Raw genomic sequence first — 19,498 nt, 5'->3', positions numbered from 1 at the left:
GCCAAACCTCATCTCTATATGATGTTCTGATACAGAGATATAGGTCTTGCAAAACGGTTGCTAGGGTACTCAAGTGTGGTTGCTATGGAGTTGCTTGGGAGCTGGAAGCTTTAAACTTAAGTTTAAAGTGGTTTGAAGTTTAAAGTAGTTTACGAGTTTACAAGTTTAAATGAGTTTAGAGTTTAAGTTTAAATGAGTTTAGTGTGTGTGTGTGTGTGTGTGTGTGTGTGTGTGTGAACACACACACACACACACACACACACACACTCAGAGTTTATGAGTTTAGAGTTTATAAGTGTATAAACTGATGAGTTTATAAGTGTAAGAGTTTTTGAGTTTAGAGTTTATAAGTTTTAATGAGTTTAGAGTTTATAAGTTTAAATGAGTTTAAGAGTTCAGAGTTTATTAATTTATGAGTTTAAGAGTTCATAAGTCTATGAATTCATGAATTTATAAGTTAATTAGTTTATAAGTGTATGAGTTTAGAGTTTATTAGTTTAAATGAGTCTCAATGGCTCATATAGTATATAGAACGGCAGTTTGGTTTAGTCTTCAAGGTGTTTTGATTTGAATTTTCGTCGGTTTGAATTTTTTAGAACTCCCAATGTAAGTCAATGGGAGTTTTTGAATGAGTTTTTTCAAGTTTTGATCGTCATTTTTAGGAAAACCGTAAGTCCGATCAGTCTGAAAAGATATAGCAACTCGAGTCAGATCAGTTTGAGTGTCTGAGCCGAATTTGGAGTATGTAGAGTTAAAGCTCTAGGAGGAGATCCAATTTAGTTTTTTTAGTCTCAGAAGAATAATAATAACTAGATGCAAAAGTTCGTCGAGACAAACTTTAAGTTGGCTTGAGAAAGTTTGGACCAGAACGTTTTTTGCTAGGCGGTTGCTAGGGTGTTCTGGGTAGTTGCTAAGGTGTTGCTAGGCGGTTGCTAAGGTATTATGGGTGGTTGCTAGGTGGTTGCTAGGCGGTTGCTAGGCTAGGGTATTCTGGGTGGTTGCTAGGCAGTTGCTAGGGTGTTCTGGGTGGTTGCTATGGTGTTGCTAGGCGGTTGCTAGGGTGTTCTGGGTGGTTGCTAGGCGGTTGCTAGGGTGTTCTGGGTGGTTGCTAGGTGGTTGCTAGGGTGTTCTGGGTGGTTGCTATGGTGTTGCTAGGCGGTTGCTAGGGTGTTCTGGGTGGTTGCTATGGTGTTGCTAAGGTATTCTGGGTGGTTGCTAGGCGGTTGCTAGGGTGTTCTGGGTGGTTGCTATGGTGTTGCTAGGCGGTTGCTAGGGTGTTCTGGGTGGTTACTATGGTGTTGCTAGGCGGTTGCTAGGGTGTTCTGGGTGGTTGCTATGGTGTTGCTAGGCGGTTGCTAGGGTATTCTGGGTGGTTGCTGGGCAGTTGCTAGGGTGTTCTGGGTGGTTGCTATGGTGTTGCTAGGCGGTTACTAGGGTGTTCTGGGTGGTTGCTATGGTGTTGCTAGGCGTTTGCTAGGGTATTCTGGGTGGTTGCTAGGCGGTTGCTAGGGTGTTCTGGGTGGTTGCTATGCTGTTGCTAGGCGGTTGCTAGGGTATTCTGCGTGGTTGCTAGGCGGTTGCTAGGGTATTTTGGGTGGTTGCTAGGGTGTTCTGGTTGGTTGCTAGGCGGTTGCTAGGGTGTTCTGGGTGGTTACTAGGGTGTTCTGGGTGGTTGCTAGGCGGTTGCTAGGATATTTTGGGTGGTTGCTAGGGTCTTTTGGGTGGTTGCTAGGCGGTTGCTAGGGTATTTTGGGTGGTTGCTAGGATGTTCTGGGTGGTTGCTATGGTGTTCTAAGGTATTTTGGGTGGTTGTTAGGGTGTTCTGAGTGGTTGCTATGGTGTTGCTAGGGTGTTCTAAGGTATTTTGGGTGGTTGCTAGGGTGTTCTGGGTGGTTGTTAGGCAGTTGCTAGGGTGTTCTGAGTGGTTGCTATGGTGTTGCTAGGCGGTTGCTAAGGTATTCTGGGTGGTTGCTAGGCGGTTGCTAGGGTATTCTGGGTGGTTGCTATGGTGTTGCTAGGCGGTTGCTAGGGTGTTTTGGGTGGTTGCTAGGCGGTTGCTAGGGTATTCTGGGTGGTTGCTATGGTGTTGCTAGGTGGTTGCTAAGGTATTCTGGGTGGTTGCTAGGCGGTTGCTAGGGTGTTCTGGGTGGTTGCTATGGTGTTGCTAGGGTGTTCGGGGTGGTTGCTAGGCGGTTGCTAGGGTGTTCTGGGTGGTTGCTATGGTGTTGCTAGGCAGTTGTTAGGGTGTTCTGGGTTGTTGCTAGGCAGTTGCTAGGTGTTCTGGGTGGTTGCTAGGCAGTTGCTAGGGTGTTCTGGCTGTTTGCTAGGTGTTCTGGGTGGTTGCTAGGCAGTTGCTAGGTGTTCTGGGGGGTTGCTAGGCAGTTGCTAGGGTGTTCTGGGTGGTTGCTAGGGTATATTTGGTGGTTACTAGAGTGTTTCTAGATGTTGCTAGGGTGTTCAAGATGGTTGCTAAGGTATTTTTGGTAGTTGCTATGGTGTTACTAGGTGGTTGGTAGTTGTCAAAGATGGTTTATATGGAGTTAATAACGAGTGCCTTCAGTACGGCACTCGGCCTGCGGCCTCGTGCCTATGGCCGAATAGGCACAAGCATGGAGCAATATCGCAAGGCCACGAATGTAATATTGCTTTAAAAAATAAAAAAAAATAAAAAAAGTTTTTTGGGGGGGTTTAGGGTGGTTGCTAGGGAGCTCTTAGTGGTTGCTAGGGTGCTGTAACTGGTTGCTAGGGTGTGGCTATGAAGATTTTAGGCCATTACTTATTGGTTGCTTGATAATATAAATCCTCTGAGGGAGAGAGAGAGGGAGAGACGCAGGGGTGTCAGGCCCTTTGGAGTCTGTGTGTGTGAAAACGGCAGTTTGGATTCAAATATTTTTAGAACTCCCCAATGTAAGTCAATGGGAGTTTTTCCGAGTTTTGATCGTCATTTTTAGGAAAACCGTAAGTCCGATCAGTCTGAAAAGATATAGCAACGCGAGTCAGATCAGTTTGAGTGTCTGAGCCGAGTTTGGAGTATGTAGAGTTAAAGCTCTAGGAGGAGTTTCATATAGAAATTTTAGTCTCGGAATAATAACTAGATGCTAAAGTTCGTCGAGACAAACTTTAAGTTGGCTTGAGAAAGTTTGGACCAGAAAGTTTTTTATTAGGCGGTTGCTAGGGTGTTCTGGGTGGTTGCTATGATGTTGCTAGGCGGTTGCTAAGGTATTTTGGGTGGTTGCTAGGCGGTTGCTAGGGTGTTCTGGGTGGTTGCTATGCTGTTGCTAGGTGGTTGCTAGGGTATTTGGGTTGGTTGCTAGGGTGTTCTGGGTGGTTGCTAGGCGGTTGCTAGGGTGTTTTGGATATTCTGGGTGGTTGCTAGGGTGTTCTGGGTGGTTGTTATGGTGTTGCAAGGCGGTTGCTAGGGTATTCTGGGTGGTTGCTAGGTGGTTGCTAGGGTGTTTTGGGTGGTTGCTAGGCGGTTGCTAGGGTGTTCTGGGTGGTTGCTATGGTGTTGCTAGGCGGTTGCTAGGGTATTCTGGGTGGTTGCTAGGTGGTTGCTAGGGTGTTCTGGGTGGTTGCTAGGGTGTTGCTAGGCGGTTGCTAGGGTGTTGCTAGGCGGTTGCTAGGGTGTTGCTAGGCAGTTGCTAAGGTATTTTGGGTGGTTGCTAGGGTGTTGCTAGGCGGTTGCTAGGGTGTTCTGGGTGGTTGCTAGGGTGTTGCTAGGTGGTTGCTAGGGTGTTCTGGGTGGTTGCTAGGGTGTTGCTAGGTGGTTGCTAGGGTATTCTGGGTGGTTGCTAGGTGGTTGCTAGGGTGTTCTGGGTGGTTGCTAGGGTGTTGCTAGGCGGTTGCTAGGGTGTTGCTAGGCGGTTGCTAGGGTGTTGCTAGGCAGTTGCTAAGGTATTTTGGGTGGTTGCTAGGGTGTTGCTAGGCGGTTGCTAGGGTGTTCTGGGTGGTTGCTAGGGTGTTGCTAGGTGGTTGCTAGGGTGTTCTGGGTGGTTGCTAGGGTGTTGCTAGGTGGTTGCTAGGGTGTTCTGGGTGGTTGCTAGGCGGTTGCTAGGGTGTTTTGGGTGGTTGCTAGGCAGTTGCTAGGGTGTTCTGGGTGGTTGCTATGGTGTTGCTAGGTGGTTGCTAGAGTATTCTAGGTGGTTGCTAGGCGGTTGCTAGGGTGTTCTGGGTGGTTGCTATGGTGTTGCTAGGCAGTTGCTAAGGTATTCTGGGTGGTTGCTAGGCGGTTGCTAGGGTGTCCTGGGTGGTTGCTATGGTGTTGCTAAGGTATTCTGGGTGGTTGCTATGATGTTACTACGTGGTTGGTAGTTGTCACAGATGGTTACTATGGAGTCTTTATAGAGTTCTTAGCATGATCTTGGCATGATATAGCACTTAACTCATTACTATTAGCATGTAGCTATTCACTGCTAGCATGTGTAGCATGTTGGAAGTGCTGTTTGCTAGCATGAGTCAAAAGAGCCAAACCTCATCTCTATACGATGTTCTGATACAGAGATATAGGTCTTGCAAAACGGTTGCTAGGGTACTCAAGTTTGGTTGCTATGGAGTTGCTTGGGAGCTGGGAGCTTTAAACGTAAGAAGTTTAAAGTGGTTTGAAGTTTAAAGTAGTTTACAGTAGTTTGAAGTTCATGACAGATAGATAGATAAATAAGTTAGATACACACACGCGCACACACACACACACACACACACACACACACAAACTCGCTCACACACTCACTCAGACACACACGCACACTCAAGAGTTTATGAGTTTAGAGTTTATAAGTGTATCAATTGATGAGTTTATAAGTGTATGAGTTTTTGAGTTAATAAATTTAAATGAGTTTAGAGTTTATAAGTTTAAATGAGTTTACAAGTTCAGAGTTTATTAATTTATGAGTTTAAGAGTTCATAAGTCTATGAATTCATGAGTTTATAAGTTAATTAGTTTATAAGTGTATGAGTTTAGAGTTCATTAGTTTAAATGAGTCTCATTGGCTAATATAGTATATAGAACGGCAGTTTGGTTTAGTCTTCAAGGTATTTTGATTTGAATTTTCGTCGGTTGGTGAGTTTGAATCTAAATTTGAATTTTTTAGAACTCCCCAATGCAAGTCAATGGGAGTTTTTCCGAGTTTTGATCGTCATTTTTAGGAAAACCGTAAGTCCGATCAGTCTGAAAAGATATAGCAACGCGAGTCAGATCAGTTTGAGTGTCTGAGCCGAGTTTGGAGTATGTAGAGTTAAAGCTCTAGGAGGAGTTTCATATAGAAATTTTAGTCTCGGAATAATAATAATAATAATAAGTTTAAATAGGATTTCAATATGTTGGCTCTCTCAAGCCAACTTAATAATAACTAGATGCAAAAGTTCGTCGAGACAAACTTTAAGTTGGCTTGAGAAAGTTTGGACCAGAACGTTTTTTGCTAGGTGGTTGCTAGGGTGTTCTGGGTGGTTGCTATGGTGTTGCTAGGCAGTTGCTAAGGTATTTTGGGTGGTTGCTAGGCGGTTGCTAGGGTGTTCTGGGTGGTTGCTAGGGTGTTGCTGGGCGGTTGCTAGGGTGTTCTGGGTGGTTGCTATGCTGTTGCTAGGTGGTTGCTAGGGTATGCTGGTTGGTTGCTAGGGTTTTCTGGGTGGTTGCTAGGCAGTTGCTAGGGTGTTCTGGGTGGTTGCTATGGTGTTGCTAGGTGGTTGCTAGGGTATTCTGGGTGGTTGCTAGGCTGTTGCTAGGGTGTTCTGGGTGGTTGCTATGGTGTTGCTAGGCGGTTGCTAGGGTATTCTGGGTGGTTGCTAGGCGGTTGCTAGGGTGTTCTGGGTGGTTGCTATGCTGTTGCTAGGCAGTTGCTAGGGTATTCTAGGCGGTTGCTAGGGTGTTCTGGGTGGTTGCTATGGTGTTGCTAGGCGGTTGCTAAGGTATTCTGGGTGGTTTCTAGGCGGTTGCTATGGTGTTCTGGGTGGTTGCTATGGTGTTGCTAGGCGGTTGCTAGGGTATTCTGGGTGGTTGCTAGGCGGTTGCTAGGGTGTTCTGGGTGGTTGCTAGGTGGTTGCTAGGGTGTTCTGGGTAGTTGCTATGGTGTTGCTAGGCGGTTGCTAAGGTATTTTGGGTGGTTGCTAGGCGGTTGCTATGGTGTTCTGGGTGGTTGCTATGGTGTTGCTAGGCGGTTGCTAGGGTATTCTGGGTGGTTGCTAGGCGGTTGCTAGGGTGTTCTGGGTGGTTGCTATGCTGTTGCTAGGCGGTTGCTAGGGTATTCTGGGTGGTTGCTAGGCGGTTGCTAGGGTGTTTTGGGTGGTTGCTATGCTGTTGCTAGGGTGTTCTGGGTGGTTGCTATGCTGTTGCTAGGCGGTTGCTAGGGTGTTTTGGTGGTTGCTATGCTGTTGCTAGGTGGTTGCTATGGTATTTTGGTGGTTGCTATGCTGTTGCTAGGGTATTATGGGGGGTTGCTAGGGTGTTGCTAGGCGGTTGCCAGGGTGTTCTAGGTGGTTGCTATGATGTTGCTAGGCGGTTGCTAGGGTGTTTTGGTGGTTGCTATGGTGTTGCTAGGCAGTTGCTAGGGTATTCTGGTTGGTTGCTAGGGTGTTGCTAGGTGTTGCTAGGCGGTTGCTAGGGTGTTTTGGTGGTTGCTATGGTGTTGCTAGGCGGTTACTAAGGTATTCTGGGTGGTTGCTAGGTGGTTTCTAGGGTGTTCTGGGTGGTTGCTATGGTGTTGCAAGGCGGTTGCTAAGGTATTCTGGGTGGTTGCTAGGCGGTTGCTAGGGTGTTCTGGGCTGTTGCTATGGTGTTACTAGGTGGTTGGTAGTTGTCACAGATGGTTACTATGGAGTTTTTATAGAGTTCTTAGCATGATCTTGGCATGATTTAGCACTTAACTAATCGCTATTAGCATGTAGCTATTCACTGCTAGCATGTGTAGCATGTTGGAAGTGCTGTTTGCTAGCATGAGTCAAAAGAGCCAAACCTCATCTCTATACGATGTTCTGATGCAGAGATATAGGTCTTGCAAAACGGTTGCTAGGGTACTCAAGTTTGGTTGCTATGGAGTTGCTTGGGAGCTGGGAGCTTTAAACTTAAGAAGTTTAAAGTGGTTGGAAGTTTAAAGTAGTTTACAGTAGTTTGAAGTTCATGACAGATAGATAGATAAATAAGTATAAATACACACACACACGCGCGCACACACACACACACACACACACACACTAACTCGCTCACACACTCACTCAGACACACACGCACACTCAAGAGTTTATGAGTTTAGAGTTTATAAGTGTATCAATTGATGAGTTTATAAGTGTATGAGTTTTTGAGTTTATAAATTTAAATGAGTTTAGAGTTTATAAGTTTAAATGAGTTTAAGAGTTCAGAGTTTATTAATTTATGAGTTTAAGAGTTCATAAGTCTATGAATTCATGAGTTTATAAGTTAATTAGTTTATAAGTGTATGAGTTTAGAGTTCATTAGTTTAAATGAGTCTCATTGGCTGATATAGTATATAGAACGGCAGTTTGGTTTAGTCTTCAAGGTATTTTGATTTGAATTTTCGTCGGTTGGTGAGTTTGAATCTAAATTTGAATTTTTTAGAACTCCCCAATGCAAGTCAATGGGAGTTTTTCCGAGTTTTGATCGTCATTTTTAGGAAAACCGTAAGTCCGATCAGTCTGAAAAGATATAGCAACGCGAGTCAGATCAGTTTGAGTGTCTGAGCCGAGTTTGGAGTATGTAGAGTTAAAGCTCTAGGAGGAGTTTCATATAGAAATTTTAGTCTCGGAATAATAATAATAACTAGATTAAAAAGTTCGTCGAGACAAACTTTAAGTTGGCTTGAGAAAGTTTGTACTGGAAAGTTTGAAGTTTAAAGTAGTTTGAAGATTAAAGTAGTTTGAAGTTTAATTTAGTTTAAAGTTTAATTTAGTTTAAAGTTTAATTTAGTTTAAAGTTTAAATTAGTCTAAAGTTTAAATTAGTTTGAAGTTTAAATTAGTTTAAAGTTTAAATTAGTCTAAAGTTTAAATTAGTTTGAAGTAAATTAGTTTAAAGTTTAAAGTAGTTTAAAGTTTAAATTAGTTTGAAGTTAAAATTAGCTTAAAGTTTTAATTAGTTTAAAGTTTAAAGTAGTTTAAAGTTAAAAAGTTGTTGGGGGTTTTCTAGTGGGTTGCTAAGGTGTTCTGGGTGGTTGCTAGGCGGTTGGTAGGGTGTTCTGGGTGGTTGCTATGGTGTTGCTATGCGGTTGCTAAGGTTTTTGGGTGGTTGTTAGGGTGTTCTGGGTTGTTGCTAGGGTGTTGCTTGGTGGTTGCTAGGGTGTTTTGGGTGGTTGCTAGGTGGTTGCTAGGGTGTTCTGGGTGGTTGCTATGGTGTTGCTAGGCGGTTGCTAAGGTATTTTTGGTGGTTGCTAGGGTTTTCTGGGTGGTTGCTAGGGTGTTCTGGGTGGTTGTTAGGGTGTTGCTAAGCGGTTGCTAGGGTATTTTTGGTGGTTGCTAGGGTGTTGCTAGGCAGTTGCTAAGGTATGTTGGTGGTTGCTAGGCAGTTGCTAGGGTGTTCTGGGTGGTTGCTATGGTGTTGCTAGGCGGTTGCTAAGGTATTTTGGGTGGTTGCTAGGGTGTTGCTGGGCGGTTGCTAGGGTGTTCTGGGTGGTTGCTAGGGTGTTGCTAGGCAGTTGCTAGGGTATTCTGGGTGGTTGCTAGGGTGTTCTGGGTGGTTGCTAGGCGGTTGCTAGGGTGTTTTAGGTGGTTGCTAGGCGGTTGCTAGGGTGTTCTGGGTGGTTGCTATGCTGTTGCTAGGCGGTTGCTAGGGTATTCTGGGTGGTTGCTAGGCAGTTGCTAGGGTGTTTTGGGTGGTTGCTATGGTGTTGCTAGGCGGTTGCTTGGGTATTCTGGGTGGTTGCTAGGCGGTTGCTAGGGTGTTTTGGGTGGTTGCTATGGTGTTGCTAGGCGGTTGCTAGGGTGTTCTGGGTGGTTGCTATGCTGTTGCTAGGCGGTTGCTAGGGTATTCTGGGTGGTTGCTAGGCGGTTGCTAGGGTGTTCTGGGTGGTTGCTATGCTGTTGCTAGGCGGTTGCTAGGGTGTTTTGGATGGTTGCTATGGTGTTGCTAGGCGGTTGCTAGGGTGTTCTGGGTGGTTGCTAGGGTGTTGCTAGGCGGTTGCTAGGGTGTTCTGGGTGGTTGCTATGCTGTTGCTAGGTGGTTGCTAGGGTATTCTGGGTGGTTGCTAGGCGGTTGCTAGGGTGTTTTAGGTGGTTGCTAGGCGGTTGCTAGGGTGTTCTGGGTGGTTGCTATGCTGTTGCTAGGCGGTTGCTAGGGTATTCTGGGTGGTTGCTAGGCAGTTGCTAGGGTGTTTTGGGTGGTTGCTATGGTGTTGTTAGGCGGTTGCTAGGGTGTTCTGGGTGGTTGCTATGCTGTTGCTAGGCGGTTGCTAGGGTATTCTGGGTGGTTGCTAGGCGGTTGCTAGGGTGTTCTGGGTGGTTGCTATGCTGTTGCTAGGCGGTTGCTAGGCGGTATTCTGGGTGGTTGCTAGGCGGTTGCTAGGGTATTCTGGGTGGTTGCTATGCTGTTGCTAGGCGGTTGCTAGGGTATTCTGGGTGGTTGCTAGGCGGTTGCTAGGGTGTTCTGGGTGGTTGCTAGGCGGTTGCTAGGGTGTTTTGGTGGTTGCTATGGTGATGCTAGGCGGTTACTAAGGTATTCTGGGTGGTTGCTAGGCGGTTTCTAGGGTGTTCTGGGTGGTTGCTATGGTGTTGCTAGGCGGTTACTAAGGTATTCTGGGTGGTTGCTAGGCGGTTGCTAGGGTGTTCTGGGCTGTTGCTATGGTGTTACTAGGTGGTTGGTAGTTGTCACAGATGGTTACTATGGAGTCTTTACAGAGTTCTTAGCATGATCTTGGCATGATATAGCACTTAACTAATCGCTATTAGCATGTAGCTATTTACTGCTAGCATGTGTAGCATGTTGGAAGTGCTGTTTGCTAGCATGAGTCAAAAGAGCCAAACCTCATCTCTATACAATGTTCTGATACAGAGATATAGGTCTTGCAAAACGGTTGCTAGGGTACTCAAGTTTGGTTGCTATGGAGTTGCTTGGGAGCTGGAAGCTTTAAACTTAAGAAGTTTAAAGTGGTTTGAAGTTTAAAGTAGTTTACGAGTTTTTGAGTTTTGAGTTTATAAGTTTAAATGAGTTTAGAGTGAGTGTGTGTGTGTGTGTGTGTGTGTGTGTGTGTTCACACACACACACACACACACACACACACACTCAGAGTTTATGAGTTTAGAGTTTATAAGTGTATAAATGCATGAGTTTATAAGTGTACAAGTTTTTGAGTTTAGTTTATAAGTTTAATTGAGTTTAGAGTTTATATGTGTAAATGAGTTTAAAGAGTTCAGAGTTTATTAATTTATGAGTTTAAGAGTTCATAAGTCTATGAATTCATGAGTTTATAAGTTAATTAGTTTATAAGTGCATGAGTTTAGAGTTCATTAGTTTAAATGAGTCTCAATGGCTCTTATAGTATATAGAATGGCAGTTTGGTTTAGTCTTCAAGGTGTTTAGATTTAAATTTTTGTCGGTTGGTGAGTTTGAATCTAAATTTGAATTTTTTAGAACTCCCCAAAGCAAGTCAATGGGAGTTTTTCCGAGTTTTGATCGTCATTTTTAGGAAAACCGTAAGTCCGATCAGTCTGAAAAGATATAGCACACTTGGTCAGATCAGTTTGAGTGTCTGAGCCGAGTTTGGAGTATGTAGAGTTAAAGCTCTAGGAGGAGTTTCATATAGAAATTTTAGTCTCGGAATAATAATAACTAGATTAAAAAGTTCGTCGAGACAAACTTTAAGTTGGCTTGAGAAAGCCGGACCAGAAAGTTTGAAGAAGTTTGAAGTTTAAATTAGTTTAAAGTTTAAAGTAGTTTGAAGTTTAAAATAGTTTGAAGTTTAAAGTAGTTTATAGTTTAAATTAGTTTAAAGTTTAAAGTAGTTTGAAGTTTAATTTAGTTTAAAGTTTAAAGTAGTTTGAAGTTTAATTTAGTTTAAAGTTTAAAGTAGTTTGAAGTTTAATTTAGTTTAAATTAATTAGGTTGTTCTGGGTGGTTGATATGGTGTTGCTAGGCGGTTGCTAGGGTATTCTGGGCGGTTGCTAGGGTATTCTGGGTGGTTGCTAGGCGGTTGCTTGGCAGTTGCTAGGGTATTCTGGGTGGTTGCTAGGCGGTTGCTAGGGTGTTCTGGGTGGTTGCTAGGCGGTTGCTAGGGTGTTTTGGGTGGTTGCTATGCTGTTGCAAGGGTGTTCTGGGTGTTTGCTATGGTGTTGCTAAGCGGTTGCTAGGGTGTTCTGGGTGGTTGCTAGGTGGTTGCTAGGGTTTTCTGGTGGTTGCTATGGTGTTGCTAGGTGGTTGCTAGGGTGTTCTGGGTGGTTGCTAGGGTGTTATGGGTGGTTGCTAGGGTGTTGCTAGGTGGTTGCTAGGGTGTTCTGGGTGGTTGCTATGATGTTGCTAGGCGGTTGCTAGGGTGTTTTTGGTGGTTGCTATGGTGTTGCTAGGCGGTTGCTAGGGTGTTCTGGGTGGTTGCTATGATGTTGCTAGGCGGTTGCTAGGGTGTTTTGGTGGTTGCTAGGGTGTTGCTAGGCGGTTGCTAGGTTGTTCTGGGTGGTTGCTATGCTGTTGCTAGGCGGTTGCTAGGGTGTTTTGGTGGTTGCTATGGTGTTGCTAGGCGGTTGCTAGGGTGTTCTGGGTGGTTGCTATGATGTTGCTAGGTGGTTGCTAAGGTGTTTTGGTGGTTGCTATGGTGTTGCTAGGGTATTCTGGGTGGTTGCTAGGGTGTTGCTAGGCGGTTGCTAGGGTGTTCTGGGCGGTTGCTATGGTGTTACTAGGTGATTGGTAGTTGTCACAGATGGTTACTATGGAGTTTTTATAGTTCTTAGCATGATCTTGGCATGATTTAGCACTCAACTAATCGCTATTAGCATGTAGCTATTCACTGCTAGCATGTGTAGCATGTTGGAAGTGCTGTTTGCTAGCATGAGTCAAAAGAGCCAAACCTCATCTCTATACGATGTTCTGATACAGAGATATAGGTCTTGCAAAACGGTTGCTAGGGTACTCAAGTTTGGTTGCTATGGAGTTGCTTGGGAGCTGGAAGCTTTAAACTTAAGAAGTTTAAAGTGGTTTGAAGTTTAAAGTAGTTTACGAGTTTTGAGTTTATAAGTTTAAATGAGTTTAGAGTTTAATTTTAAATGAGTTTAGTGTGTGTGTGTGTGTGTGTGTGTGTGTGTGTGTGTGTGTGTGTGTGTGTGTTCACACACACACACACACACACACACACTCAGAGTTTATGAGTTTAGAGTTTATAAGTGTATAAATTGATGAGTTTATAAGTGTTAGAGTTTTTGAGTTTAGAGTTTATAAGTTTTAAATGAGTTTAGAGTTTATAAGTTTAAATGAGTTTAAGAGTTCAGAGTTTATTAATTTATGAGTTTAAGAGTTCATAAGTCTATGAATTCATGAGTTTATAAGTTAATTAGTTAATAAGTGTATGAGTTTAGAGTTCATTAGTTTAAATGAGTCTCAATGGCTAATATAGTATATAGAACGGCAGTTTGGTTTAGTCTTCAAGGTATTTTGATTTGAATTTTCGTCGGTTGGTCAGTTTGAATCTGGATTTGAATTTTTTAGAACTCCCCAATGCAAGTCAATGGGAGTTTTTCCGAGTTTTGATCGTCATTTTTAGGAAAACCGTAAGTCCGATCAGTCTGAAAAGATATAGCACACTTGGTCAGATCAGTTTGAGTGTCTGAGCCGAGTTTGGAGTATGTGGAGTTAAAGCTCTAGGAGGAGTTTCATATAGAAATTTTAGTCTCGGAATAATAATAACTAGATTAAAAAGTTCGTCGAGACAAACTTTAAGTTGGCTTGAGAAAGCCGGACCAGAAAGTTTGAAGAAGTTTGAAGTTTAAATTAGTTTAAAGTTTAAAGTAGTTTGAAGTTTAAAATAGTTTGAAGTTTAAAGTAGTTTATAGTTTAAATTAGTTTAAAGTTTAAAGTAGTTTGAAGTTTAATTTAGTTTAAAGTTTAAAGTAGTTTGAAGTTTAATTTAGTTTAAAGTTTAAAGTAGTTTGAAGTTTAAATTAATTAGGTTGTTCTGGGTGGTTGATATGGTGTTGCTAGGCGGTTGCTAGGGTATTCTGGGCGGTTGCTAGGGTATTCTGGGTGGTTGCTAGGCGGTTGCTTGGCAGTTGCTAGGGTATTCTGGGTGGTTGCTAGGCGGTTGCTAGGGTGTTCTGGGTGGTTGCTAGGCGGTTGCTAGGGTGTTTTGGGTGGTTGCTATGCTGTTGCAAGGGTGTTCTGGGTGTTTGCTATGGTGTTGCTAAGCGGTTGCTAGGGTGTTCTGGGTGGTTGCTAGGTGGTTGCTAGGGTTTTCTGGTGGTTGCTATGGTGTTGCTAGGTGGTTGCTAGGGTGTTCTGGGTGGTTGCTAGGGTGTTATGGGTGGTTGCTAGGGTGTTGCTAGGTGGTTGCTAGGGTGTTCTGGGTGGTTGCTATGATGTTGCTAGGCGGTTGCTAGGGTGTTTTTGGTGGTTGCTATGGTGTTGCTAGGCGGTTGCTAGGGTGTTCTGGGTGGTTGCTATGATGTTGCTAGGCGGTTGCTAGGGTGTTTTGGTGGTTGCTAGGGTGTTGCTAGGCGGTTGCTAGGTTGTTCTGGGTGGTTGCTATGCTGTTGCTAGGCGGTTGCTAGGGTGTTTTGGTGGTTGCTATGGTGTTGCTAGGTGGTTGCTAGGGTGTTCTGGGTGGTTGCTATGATGTTGCTAGGTGGTTGCTAAGGTGTTTTGGTGGTTGCTATGGTGTTGCTAGGGTATTCTGGGTGGTTGCTAGGGTGTTGCTAGGCGGTTGCTAGGGTGTTCTGGGCGGTTGCTATGGTGTTACTAGGTGATTGGTAGTTGTCACAGATGGTTACTATGGAGTTTTTATAGTTCTTAGCATGATCTTGGCATGATTTAGCACTCAACTAATCGCTATTAGCATGTAGCTATTCACTGCTAGCATGTGTAGCATGTTGGAAGTGCTGTTTGCTAGCATGAGTCAAAAGAGCCAAACCTCATCTCTATACGATGTTCTGATACAGAGATATAGGTCTTGCAAAACGGTTGCTAGGGTACTCAAGTTTGGTTGCTATGGAGTTGCTTGGGAGCTGGAAGCTTTAAACTTAAGAAGTTTAAAGTGGTTTGAAGTTTAAAGTAGTTTACGAGTTTTGAGTTTATAAGTTTAAATGAGTTTAGAGTTTAATTTTAAATGAGTTTAGTGTGTGTGTGTGTGTGTGTGTGTGTGTGTGTGTGTGTGTGTGTGTGTGTGTGTGTGTGTTCACACACACACTCAGAGTTTATGAGTTTAGAGTTTATAAGTGTATAAATTGATGAGTTTATAAGTGTTAGAGTTTTTGAGTTTAGAGTTTATAAGTTTTAAATGAGTTTAGAGTTTATAAGTTTAAATGAGTTTAAGAGTTCAGAGTTTATTAATTTATGAGTTTAAGAGTTCATAAGTCTATGAATTCATGAGTTTATAAGTTAATTAGTTAATAAGTGTATGAGTTTAGAGTTCATTAGTTTAAATGAGTCTCAATGGCTAATATAGTATATAGAACGGCAGTTTGGTTTAGTCTTCAAGGTATTTTGATTTGAATTTTCGTCGGTTGGTCAGTTTGAATCTGGATTTGAATTTTTTAGAACTCCCCAATGCAAGTCAATGGGAGTTTTTCCGAGTTTTGATCGTCATTTTTAGGAAAACCGTAAGTCCGATCAGTCTGAAAAGATATAGCACACTTGGTCAGATCAGTTTGAGTGTCTGAGCCGAGTTTGGAGTATGTGGAGTTAAAGCTCTAGGAGGAGTTTCATATAGAAATTTTAGTCTCGGAATAATAATAATAACTAGATGCAAAAGTTCGTCGAGACAAACTTTAAGTTGGCTTGAGAAAGTTTGGACCAGAATGTTTTTTTGATAGGCGGTTGCTAGGGTGTTCTGGGTGGTTGCTATGCTGTTGCTAGGCGGTTGCTAAGGTATTTTGGGTGGTTGCTAGGCGGTTGCTAGGGTGTTCTGGGTGGTTGCTATGGTGTTGCTAGGCGGTTGCTAGGGTGTTCTGGGTGGTTGCTAGGTGGTTGCTAGGGTGTTTTGAGTGGTTGCTAGGCGGTTGCTAGGGTATTCTGGTTGGTTGCTATGGTGTTGCTAGGCGGTTGCTAGGTTGTTCTGGGTGGTTGCTATGGTGTTGCTAGGCGGTTGCTAGGGTATTCTTGGTGGTTGCTAGGCGGTTGCTAGGGTGTTCTGGGTGGTTGCTAGGCGGTTGCTAGGGTGTTCTGGGTGGTTGCTATGGTATTCTGGGTGGTTGCTAGGCGGTTGCTAAGGTATTTTGGGTGGTTGCTAGGCGGTTGCTAGGGTGTTCTGGGTGGTTGCTAGGGTGTTGCTAGGCGGTTGCAAGGGTGTTCTGGGTGGTTGCTAGGTGGTTGCTAGGGTGTTTTGGGTGGTTGCTAGGCGGTTGCTAGGGTATTCTGGTTGGTTGCTAGGGTGTTTTGGGTGGTTGCTAGGGTGTTCTGGGTGGTTGCTATGGTGTTACTAGGTGGTTGCTAGGGTATTCTGGTTGGTTGCTAGGGTGTTCTGGGTGGTTGCTAGGCGGTTGCTAGGGTGTTCTGGGTGGTTGCTATGGTGTTGCTAGGCGGTTGCTAGGGTGTTCTGGGTGGTTGCTAGGCGGTTGCTAGGGTGTTCTGGGTGGTTGCTATGGTGTTGCTAGGCGGTTGCTAGGGTGTTCTGGGTGGTTGCTAGGGTGTTTTGAGTGGTTGCTAGGCGGTTGCTAGGGTATTCTGGTTGGTTGCTAGGGTGTTTTGGGTGGTTGCTAAGGTGTTCTGGGTGGTTGCTAGGCGGTTGCTAGGGTGTTTTGGGTGGTTGCTATGGTGTTACTAGGCGGTTGCTAGGGTATTCTGGGTGGTTGCTAGGCGGTTGCTAAGGTATTTTGGGTGGTTGCTAGGCGGTTGCTAGGGTGTTCTGGGTGGTTGCTAGGGTGTTGTTAGGCGGTTGCAAGGGTGTTCTGGGTGGTTGCTAGGTGGTTGCTAGGGTGTTTTGGGTGGTTGCTAGGCGGTTGCTAGGGTGTTCTGGGTGGTTGCTATGGTGTTGCTAGGCGGTTGCTAGGGTGTTCTGGGTGGTTGCTAGGGTGTTTTGGGTGGTTGCTAAGGTGTTCTGGGTGGTTGCTAGGCGGTTGCTAGGGTGTTTTGGGTGGTTGCTATGGTGTTACTAGGCGGTTGCTAGGGTATTCTGGGTGGTTGCTAGGCGGTTGCTAAGGTATTTTGGGTGGTTGCTAGGCGGTTGCTAGGGTGTTCTGGGTGGTTGCTAGGGTGTTGTTAGGCGGTTGCAAGGGTGTTCTGGGTGGTTGCTAGGTGGTTGCTAGGGTGTTTTGGGTGGTTGCTAGGCGGTTGCTAGGGTATTCTGGTTGGTTGCTAGGGTGTTTTGGGTGGTTGCTAGGGTGTTCTGGGTGGTTGCTATGGTGTTACTAGGTGGTTGCTAGGGTATTCTGGTTGGTTGCTAGGGTGTTCTGGGTGGTTGCTAGGCGGTTGCTAGGGTGTTCTGGGTGGTTGCTAGGGTGTTTTGGGTGGTTGCTAAGGTGTTCTGGGTGGTTGCTAGGCGGTTGCTAGGGTGTTTTGGGTGGTTGCTATGGTGTTACTAGGCGGTTGCTAGGGTATTCTGGGTGGTTGCTAGGCGGTTGCTAAGGTATTTTGGGTGGTTGCTAGGCGGTTGCTAGGGTGTTCTGGGTGGTTGCTAGGGTGTTGTTAGGCGGTTGCAAGGGTGTTCTGGGTGGTTGCTAGGTGGTTGCTAGGGTGTTTTGGGTGGTTGCTAGGCGGTTGCTAGGGTATTCTGGTTGGTTGCTAGGGTGTTTTGGGTGGTTGCTAGGGTGTTCTGGGTGGTTGCTATGGTGTTACTAGGTGGTTGCTAGGGTATTCTGGTTGGTTGCTAGGGTGTTCTGGGTGGTTGCTAGGCGGTTGCTAGGGTGTTCTGGGTGGTTGCTATGGTGTTGCTAGGGTGTTCTGGGTGGTTGCTAGGCGGTTGCTAGGGTGTTCTGGGTGGTTGCTATGGTGTTGCTAGGCGGTTGCTAGGGTATTCTGGGTGGTTGCTAGGCGGTTGCTAAGGTATTCAGGGCGGTTGATATGGTGTTACTAGGTGGTTGGTAGTTGTCACAGATGGTTACTCTGGAGTTTTTATAGAGTTCTTAGAATGATTTAACACTTAACTAATCGCTATTAGCATGTAGCTATTCACTGCTAGCATGTGTAGCATGTTGGAAGTGCTGTTTGCTAGCATGAGTCAAAAGAGCCAAACCTCATCTCTATACGATGTTCTGATACAGAGATATAGGTCTTGCAAAACGGTTGCTAGGGTTCTCAAGTTTGGTTGCTATGGAGTTGCTTGGGAGCTGGAAGCTTTAAACTTAATAAGTTTAAAGTGGTTTGAAGTTTAAAGTAGTTTACGAGTTTTTGAGTTTTGAGTTTATAAGTTTAAATGAGTTTAGAGTGTGTGTGTGTGTGTGTGTGTGTGTGTGTGTACACACACACACACACACACTCAGAGTTTATGAGTGTAGAGTTTATAAGTGTATAAATGGATGAGTTTATAAGTGTACAAGTTTTTGAGTTTAGTTTATAAGTTTAAATGAGTTTTGAGTTTATAAGTTTAAATGAGTTTAGAGTTTATAAATTTAAATGAGTTTAAGAGTTCAGAGTTTATTAATTTATGAGTTTTAGAGTTCATAAGTCTATGAATTCATGAGTTTATAAGTTAATTACTTTATAAGTGTATGAGTTTAGAGTGCATTAGTTTAAATGAGTCTCAATGGCTCATATAGTATATAGAACGGCAGTTTGGTTTAGTCTTCAAGGTATTTTGATTTGAATTTTCGTCGGTTTGAATTTTTTAGAACTCCCCAATGTAAGTCAATGGGATTTTTGAATGAGTTTTTTCGAGTTTTGATCGTCATTTTTAGGAAAACCGTAAGTCCGATCAGTCTGAAAAGATATAGCAACGCGAGTCAGAACAGTTTGAGTGTCTGAGCCGAGTTTGGAGTATGTGGAGTTAAAGCTGTAGGAGGAGTTTGAGTTGTAAATTTTTACGGTCAGAAGAATAATAATAATAATAATAATAATAATAAGTTTAAATAGGATTTCAATATGTTGGCTCTCTCAAGCCAACTTAATAAGTTTAAATAGGATTTCAGTAAGTTGGCTCTCTCAAGCCAACTTAATAAGTTTAAATAGGATTTCAGTAAGTTGGCTCTCTCAAGCCAACTTAATAAGTTTAAATAGGATTTCAGTAAGTTGGCTCTCTCAAGCCAACTTAATAATAATAATAATAAGTTTAAATAGGATTTCAATATGTTGGCTCTCTCAAGCCAACTTAATAATAAGTTTAAATAGGATTTCAGTAAGTTGGCTCTCTCAAGCCAACTTAATAAGTTTAAATAGGATTTCAATATGTTGGCTCTCTCAAGCCAACTTAATAATAATAATAAGTTTAAATAGGATTTCAGTAAGTTGGCTCTCTCAAGCCAACTTAATAAAAAAGAACAATAACATTCACTTGTAAGGCCGTGTCACAGGACTGTCAGGCCCTGTCACAAAGGGATGTGACAGGGCCTGATGGTCGGCCATTACTCAGCCTGCTAACATAAAAACTGTTAACATGTAAGCAAGGAATTTCAGTAACATTTTTAGACATGTTTTGGATTTAAAACATTTTCATTATTTTCAGAGATGTTTTACCGTGACAGGGCCTGACCCTTTAGCTCGTCTTCCTAAAAAAACTCATACAAAAACACGCTTAAAATCATACAATTCAATGACAGAATTCTGCCTTGATCAATGTCAGCTTCACCTGGGTCAAATTATGTCACTTCCTCTGAGTCATACCCTTAAAGGCGTATTTCACACATTTTATTTAGTTTTATGTAAACGTGACAGGACTGACCGAAGACATGGGGACAGTTGTAAAATAATATTTATTTGTAGAATTTATACAGAATTTCATGTTTTTGATCAATTGATGTGAATGATAACAGCTTAAACTTGTTATTGGTGGAGGTTTTTTTCTAAATAACAGTTTTTAGCATAACAAAACTAGGAAAGATGTAGTTCCAATTTGGCTGAGGACAAGGACATGGACAGGATTTGTAATTTTCAAAAGTGTTTTTAATAAAGAAATAAATATCTGAGAACCTAATGAGAGATATCCCCAACATATACACAACTCACAGAAATCAACCATCAGCCAGTTTTAGAATTTTTGGATGATATACTTTTTATTCAATGTAACAATTCAAGGACAGATGATGTACGTTTCTGAGTTTTGGAAATGTTGTGGAAAAAACAGTGTCTCTTTGACATAGCGACAACCCTTCTTCTCTAAACTAAACTTGAAAAAGTGGAAAAGCATAATAGAACCCCTTTAATATTGTGTTTAATTTATTCTCTTCAAATCAGTTATCAAGTTCTAAGTAAAACAGCATGCAGCATCAGTAGTAAT

The 19,498-nt window shown here is 43.4% G+C and overlaps 1 protein-coding gene across 1 annotated transcript in view; it reads right to left on the bottom strand.

Annotated features, from left to right (window-relative positions):
• ctbs (chitobiase, di-N-acetyl) overlaps positions 1-19,498 on the bottom strand; it is a 45,817-nt gene that overhangs the window by 25,784 nt on the left and 535 nt on the right. The gene's annotated exons all lie outside the window — the stretch shown is intronic.

Source organism: Squalius cephalus, assembly GCF_949319135.1.
Source record: "Squalius cephalus genome assembly, chromosome: 22".
In the NCBI taxonomy this organism is placed as follows: Eukaryota; Metazoa; Chordata; class Actinopteri; order Cypriniformes; family Leuciscidae; genus Squalius; species Squalius cephalus.
This window is presented reverse-complemented; position numbering and strand designations above follow the sequence as displayed.